Source organism: Belonocnema kinseyi, chromosome 5, assembly GCF_010883055.1.
Source record: "Belonocnema kinseyi isolate 2016_QV_RU_SX_M_011 chromosome 5, B_treatae_v1, whole genome shotgun sequence".
Taxonomy (NCBI): domain Eukaryota; kingdom Metazoa; phylum Arthropoda; class Insecta; order Hymenoptera; family Cynipidae; genus Belonocnema; species Belonocnema kinseyi.
The window spans coordinates 136,872,903-136,881,562 of record NC_046661.1 but is presented as its reverse complement, the minus strand read 5'-3'; positions in this window follow the sequence as shown (position 1 = coordinate 136,881,562).

Genomic DNA, 8,660 nt, shown 5'->3' with positions numbered 1-8,660 from the left:
TGAAGACATAGTAAATAGTAGTTCATTTGGAGTTAACAAACTATCGTTTGTTTCTAGGAGCCCGTTACTCTTTTCTGCGAACTTAGGAAAATCGGAGGTTTGACACACAATTTAATGTCAACATTATTTATTCACTGTGAAAATTTGGCGAAGTAGTTTTTTTAAAAATTTATGTTCAATGGAATTTTCTACTTCTTCTTGGGATCAGTGACAGATATAGAAAAATTTTAAGATATAAGTTTGCACGTCTCAAGATTTCCATGAAAAATGTTTCTTGTTCTTTTACGATATCTTTCATAGTTTACTAAAAAACTTAAAAAATTAAATTTTAGGGGAAAAAGAATTTGCCCGGCCTTAGAAATGATTTAGTCCACATGCTGCCGATAATAAGGCTGTCTTCTATTAGTAGAAATTTAAGAAATCAATGTTGAAAAATAAGAAAGGTGGGTTTCTCCTACAAAAATTTATTTTTCATGGTTTTAAAACTTGAAGAAAAAATTAAAAATATTTTCTAGAACCTCCCCCCCCCTTCTTTTTTCTTGTGAATATTTTTTAAAAGTTTTTGCTAATCGAAAAAACGCACCTTATCAACAATATGCAGGCTAAACCCTTAGAGCAGCCGGAAAAGTTCATTCCCCCCTAAGAACATTTTGACACGTGCAAACTTATTTTTTTACATTTTTTTGTATCTGCGATTGTTTCCAAGAAAAACTATAAAATTTCGATTGAAAGAAAAAAGAATTATTATCTTGGCTACAGAAGTTGTTTAGAAAGCATCAATCTTACGAGATATCTTCATTGCCAAAGTACGAGTTCAAAAAAATTGGCCAAAAAATTTAAAGTAGTTTTTGCGAAAATAGATTTTTAATTTTTTCAGAAAAACTTTGTTTCAATTTTCCGGCAGATCTTGAAAGAAGACGATGAATGCTATTAGAATCAAATCGAAAATAGCAAATATCTCAATTAACTCAACAGTTATTGAGGTATAAATAAAAAAAATTGGGTTTTTTTAAAAGCAAAAGAACAACATTCAAATACGCATCAGGTTTTAGACAATTTTTTCTTTTGTCATACAGTGATAAAATTAAAATTGTGCCTGAACCTACATGTTTTCTTTTTATTAGACTTCGGTGATCTAGCACAATCATTTTGAGCCCAAAAATAAATAAATTGTTCCTGCAAATAAGTTAAAATGAAATTGTATTGGCTGAGAACATATAACGTTTAGCGTATAATAAAGGCTGTACATGCTGGAAATCTTGCGAGAAGTAAAACCGTTCCATAATTATGAACAATTGGAAAAACATAAGTTCGTTGCAAATATTGCGTTTCCAAAACATTCGAAGTCCTAAGTATCTTTACAAAAATTAAAGTAAAGAAACTTTATTCTTCTACCTCTGAAAGTTCGGGAGTTATAGCCTGCGGAAGTCGTTTTCTAGTAAATAATTTTTTGTTTTACTTCACAAATTATAGATTTCGGGACATGACTTTTTTTTACACATAGATGATGAAAGTTGCTAAAAAATAAATGAAAGCAGAGATAATTTCGAGTAAATTGAAAAATCAGTTCACTAGCTTTGATAAGTCCGAAATTATGGGCTTCTGAAAATGGGTCTTTTTTATTGAATTTTATAAAATATCTTTTTTTTTGTAACTTCTGGTTTCTAGAGAACGAAACATGGAAAAATATGTTATCTGTTTTCAGTGGAATCATATTCGATTTGTTAAGCAAAATAAAAAATTATTCAATACAAAATGACCTCAGAAGGCTACAATTTTATGTTTGTAAAGGTACTTAGGACTTCGGATGTATTGGAAAGAAAATATTTGCCAAAAAACTTATGTTTTTTCAATTTTTCTTAATTATTTAACAGTGTGTTTTACTTCTCGTATGATTTCCAGCAGCTAGAACCTTTTTTATACGCTATAAAGGAAATGTTTTAGCCACTACATTCTGCATTCCCATATCTCGATATCATATTTTTATTTTTGGACGAAATTAAAATTTCTACTTTTAATCGCTATCGATAAACTAATTTTTAAAATCTGTAACAGTCTAGTGTCAGCATTTTTGATCGATTATCTCGGAACTGGCGATTCGCAGCCTAACTCGCTCGAATTTTAGGTTATATTGTAACTGCGCGTGTGTATACAAACAAAAACCAAACACACTTACCACACTTTCTTTTAGACGAGATTTTGTAGTATACAATTCCTGTCGAATAGTCCTTCTTGCACTTTTCCCTGGATTACAATAACAATCAGGGATAAAAATACACAAAGTAACACAATCAATGCACACAACAATACAACAATAACAACAACCGAAGCACACACGATACACGACTGGAGCGAATAAGCGTCTTGCGCCAACGACGAGAGTGCGCCGACAGGCGTCGCAGCACTGGTGGTAGGAGAACGCAGATATATCGCGCATGCGCAGTAGTGATTGCTGTGTATTTCTAATAAAATTTACGTGAATGAAAATTTGTAATTTTCTTTGAAAGAGATAGTATATATGGATTTACAGTTCATTGCAGAAATGAGGCCTATGAACCTTTCCAACTAATTAATAAAAAACAAAGCCATACATAAGAAACATAATATAAAGTTAAACTTTTATTTTCTTTTTATATCTTCGGGTTGTCCACACAATTATTTTATCAAACATGATTCTTTGCAATTTTTTGAACTTTGAATTCAAAATTCTTGTCTATATTAGCTAATAATTATTGATTTATATCACTCACTTCAGCAGATTGCCAAGTGCATTCATAGTGCGCGCATGTGCGCGTCGCGCATTTTCGTCTCCGGGTGACTGTAGGCATGCCTGCGATTGGCAACGCAGTGTGCACGCACTAAGTGCGCGTTCACAAAGTGCTGGCAGGACGGGTGCATTCTTGCATGCATTTCGTGCGCGCACCAATTGCTATCTGGGATGGCTCAGGGAGGTGGTCACATTGAGTGAGAAATTCAATGAATAATCGTTCGCAGGCTACCATACCAATAGAGCGCTTTTTCTTGGTAGCTGTGCGGGCCGTATGTATTTCGCGTTCCGATTCCAAAACTGGACATCGGTCATGGAGGGACCTTGACCCATGCATCCAGAAGGTTCGTGTTAGCTAGGTTCTTTCGCCATTCTATCCTACTACAATCAGATATCCCCACCTAATCTGAAATACATAATAGCTCAATTTTACAAGGTGCGTATAACGCACCTGCTAAACTTTAATGACCATGACGTACAATTAGCAAAGCTGTCAAAATAATAAATAATGCATTTAGATATGGCCCTTTTAAATCTTAAAAAGTATTTAAGAAGTTACGAACGCATAGATTATGCATTGAATGACGTTTTTCATTTCGTACCACAAGAAGCGGATACGTCGTACCCAAAGTAGTAGGTACTTTGTACCCCAAGTGATGGACACTTCGTACCCCAAGTGATTGAAAATCTGTACCCTACATTGCGGTGCAGCATTCACACCGCATGAGTAATTTTGGTTGCAGGTATATTGTACCCTGATATTGGTGCTTCATTAACACTTTCTTTTTTCTGTGTTGGCAACCATTTCAATAATTTCTAAACATGTCCATTATTCGGATCGTGCAATGTATCAAATTTTCCTTGAAATTCTAAACATTGATTACCAAGATATTTTAATATATAAAATACGTTTGCGTGCAAAATCCAGTCTTGAAAATTTCCTTCGATTTGTAAATTTTCTTCACGCGCGGAAAAACTAAAGGATTCAGAGTTCAAATGTTTAATTTCTGTTATTTAATTCTGTTGAATATTCATTAAGCCAAAGTTTCCACAAATCATGTCTAAGCTTTTGCAGATGCTGTCATGCGGACATTATATTTATTTTAATTATTGAATAATCAAGTACAGGCAGGCTCATAAATGATTGGCCTATTAAAATATTGCCTGCAGTTAAAACTTCAACATTTTTCGTATCTGATGACATAGCAGTAAGTGATCTAGAATTTAAAATTGCTTCGATCTCACTAAAACAAGTGCACAATTCTTCAAGGACTAAACAAAGTATTGCACAACGTTGGCCTCATATGATGTTTTAAGAACTTCACAGCCGCTCCCAGATACCTCAAAAATGAGGAGTCCTTGGTAATGAAAAATATCATTCAATATCTTCCTTACTCAAAAAAAGTGTAGTTTTTTCATGAAATATGTGGCACATGCATGCATCATTCTTTTAACCACAACTTTACCGTCTATGATCCATTACTTTTTTCGAATCACGTATAATGTAGATTTTATTCCCGCTTGAAACATTTTTGCATGGTATTTCCTGTTCTGCGTTTATTGACAGCTTTTCGATCTCCTCGTTGAATTCTTCTCGCTGGACGAGAGATACCTTTTTTCCAAGATTGGTATAATTCACCAAGTAGCCTGATAACATACTTGTTCGATAGTAGCCCGCACTGTTGTCCTTGATCTCAATTTCGCCACTTAACCATTTCTCCTTGCTCTGCATCAGCCAGTCCGGTCCTCTTTTCCACATCTCCTTACTTAAGAATTGCTGCGGAAGTTGCCCCCTGGAAATAAAGTCTGCTGAATTCTCTTTTGTAGGAACTTGAAACCAGTCTGTGGCTTTTGTTAACTCTTGGATTTCTTCCACTCTATTTGCTTCGAAGTTTTCTCGACGAAAGGAAAGAATCAAATCCACTCTAAGACGATCATTGAGTCACTCCAGAATATTTTTGATTCAATCGTTATTTTTAGTGGTGTCTGTACCGTTTTGTACAGTTTAGTTAACAGGTGCGCACCGCATAACTTGAACCTGGGCAAAGACACAATTTTGATTGGTGTCACCTTGAGCTTCGCACAGACCAAGATAGAATTACATTTTTCTCCTGCTGTCACTTTTAAATAGTTGCAGACTTCATATGCTTTCATACTGGTGTCTGAAAATCCATGAAGTTGAATATTCGTTGCTTGCAGAGCCTTTATTAGTCTCTCGATACTCTAATGGTTGAGCAATGATAGCGGTGACTGATGACCGATTCATAATGTTTCAACAGGATTGTAAAGTTGATATACTTGAGTTCATTTTCAAGTTGCGCAAAACGTGCGCTTTGTACATCTAGCTGATTTGTACGACCCTTGATTCAGACAATGACTTCCTAATATGACAAATCTATAATAAAGTTCTTCAACTTCTGATCTTTCGGGTTCAGTATCCTGTGTAGTACATAACAATTCTAAATCACTTATTGTCCTGTGAAATTCTTGCTAGGTCACTTCCTTTATTTGACAGTTCGCATATTTTTCCAAAAATGTTTTGCAATTTTTTTTAGTAATTTAACATTTTTTTATGTAAGTAGTAGAGCTTTCCAAAAATATCTAATTTAAATTTAAATGATCAAAGTCAATTAATTTATTTTTCTTCGCTACACAATTACATCATTAACAAATTTGGACATAACACGAAATATTAATCTCATATAATCTCCCTTAAGACTATATATCGTACAGCCATATCTCATAACGGTGATCTAATGCAGTGATGGCATTTTTATAGAACGATTCGTCAACTCCCTCAAAATACTCACTTACAGCATTGATGACTTCCTCGTTGCTCTGAAATTTTTTACCTCCGAGCCATTGTTTAAGAGTAGGGAACAAATGATAGTCGCTCGGGGCTAAATATGGTGAATATGGTTGATGGGGGAACAATTCCAACTTCAATTCGTTGATTTCAGCCATCACAACGACCGACCTATGGGGAGGTGCGTTGTCATGGTGAAACAAGATTTTTTCTTCGCCAAGTGAGGTCGTTTATTTTTCACTTCGTCCTTTAAACGTTACAATAACTCTGCGTAGCATTGACCTGTGATGGTTTTACCCTTGTCCAGGTAATCGATAAAGATAATTCCTTTCTCATCCGCAGTTATAAATCGACGCAAAAATTCGCTGGGATTTCGCTTGTACAGCGGCAAATTTTGATTGAAACAGTTTTTAGGGTCAATTTTTGATCGACTTTTAGCAAAAAGTTTAACCATAAGATATGATATGACCCGAAATACTGAATTTGCAACCGGACATTCTTACTTCGCGTCTTTACTAGGTAAAACTAGTTTTGAGTAATGACTATTAAAAATGTTTGGAAATCTACAACACTTCTATATCACTTCTACAATACAAGAATAGGATCAAATTGCAAACATGGTACTGGAAATAGGAAATTGCAATACATGTATTGTAAGTTATGCAAATCGTAACGTCATCGTCAGGTATTTCATTTTATGCATTACAGTTTTTGCCAGCCGAAAATTGTGCACAAGGAATTTACGTAATCAATCGAATTCAAGGAATTAAGCGAATTCAATAAATTTACGGAATTCATGTAATTCGCGGAATTCACGGAATCAAGAAATTCACGAAATTTGTGGCATTCACAGAAATTGTGGAATTCACAGAATATTGGCGAAATTTAAGAATATCAGGAAATTGAAAAAATGCACTGAATTTATGGAATTCAAAGAACTATCAGAATTCTAGAAATTTACTGAAATCACGGAATTCACTGGATTTGCGAAGTTCGTGGAAATCATCGAATTTATGGAATTTATCGAATTTATTAAATTCACGGTATTCACGAAATTCATGGAGTTTACGGAATGTATTGAATTTATGAAATTCACGGAATAAATGTATTCACGGAATTCACAAAATTCGCTAAATTTATGGAATTTATGGAATTTATGGAATTCGTAAAATTAAAGGAATCCAAGAAATTTACGGGATTTACGTCATCTGTATAATTTAAGGAATTCATGGTATTGAGGAATTAAAGGGATTGAAGGAACTCATGGAATTCAAGCAATTCACTTAAGGTAAGGAATTCATTGGATTTGTGGTATTCACCGAACTCATAGAATTTACGTATTTCGCGGAGTTTATGGAATTCTCGGATTTCATGGATTTAATAGAATTCGTTAAATTCTGTGAATTTTTTGAATTTCTTGAATTCCTATAATCCCGTGACTTCTCTAAATCTGGTTAATTCTGAGAATCTCGAGAATTCCGTGAATTCCGTGAATTCCATTAACTCTTTGGATTTCGTTAATTCTTTAATTTTCGTGATTTCCATGAACTCAATGAATTGCGTGAGATTCATGAATTTTATGAATTTGTTAAATTTCGTGAATTCTATTAATTCTGTGAACATCTTAAATTCTGCGAATTCATTAAATTTTTTGAATTCTTAAAATTCTCTGAATTTCGTAAATTCAGTGAACTCAATGGATTGCGTGAGTTCCGTGAATTCCACGATTTCCTTAAATTCCATGAATTGCTTGAATTCCATTAATTCCGTGAATTCCTTATATTCCGTAAATTCCATAAATTGCATGAATTTTTGGAATTTCATAAAATCCGTGAATTCCTTGAATTTCTTAAATACGCTTGATATATATTATATATTAACAAAAGTTTTGGCTCCGCCAGAATATCGACATAACCAGTAGTAAGTGTGATACAGAAGTGTCCCTAGATACTGGACTTGTATTGTAAAATTCCAAAACATATGAGGTACTATACCAATGCTAGAATTTGTAAACTACAACATTTTGTTTTGTAGCGTTACCTTATGCTTCGGAAATAAACTTCCAATACATGTAGTGGAAGTTTCCGACAGAAATTTTTAACAGTGTAGATAAAACTAATTTTAACTGAATTCGGGTTAAAACGATAACATATGAAGTCTTTTGTTTTTCGAAATCGTTCAAATTAAAATAATCTTTTCGGACCCTATCTATCAATGGGTTTGCTGCATATTTTCAAATATATGTTTTTCCTTTGGAACTGAAATGAGCATTAAAAAAGTTTTAAAACAAAGTTTGAATGGTTTTTCTACGCTGTAAATAATTGAATTAAATTTTTTGGCGGGAAAATAAGGCATTCTGATTTAGTGATTTAGCCTGTAGTGATTCGATTAAGCATAACCTATTTTTACGCTCATTAGTTAAAATGTGCTCAGATGGTATGAAGAAAGGCCCATTAAGTTGTTAAAAATGCTTAGAATATTACTAAAACCGGGATTTGAGATGTATGGCAAGTGCTCCGGGACCGAGAAAAACTTCGAATTATCGAAAATTCGAATTATCGAACATAAGAGTATAAACGCTTTGGTCAAATCGAAAATAGCATCCAATAAATTCAAATCAGTCAACCCCATTTTCTCATCCGAAGCCTTGAGCAATCTTTTTATAATTCTCCGCCGGTAATTCACTTTAAGGTTCCTAATGATTTCTTGATCCATTGGTTGCAATTTAACCGTTAAATTTGGTTTTAAAAAAACCACCTTTATGGCTTTCAAAATTTGAATTAAAACTTTCGGATAAGCCGGACAATTATCCATAAGTATGAGAACTTTCCGATTTTCTCTTTGAAACTTGTCAGTCTTCATATACGGAACTAGTCATCCAAGCTTTTTTATTGCTCTCGTAAAGCACTGGTAAAGACTTAACTCTCTTAAAACACTGTGGATTCTTAGATTTGCCTATTACCAGCAACTCTAGTTTTTCTTTACCAGACATACGAGGGTGGATTGATAAGTTTCCGGCCTGACCAAGAGATGGCGCCACTAGGCCTACCTTGAGGTGGCGTTCTATAGTACCATCCTTAGATAGCT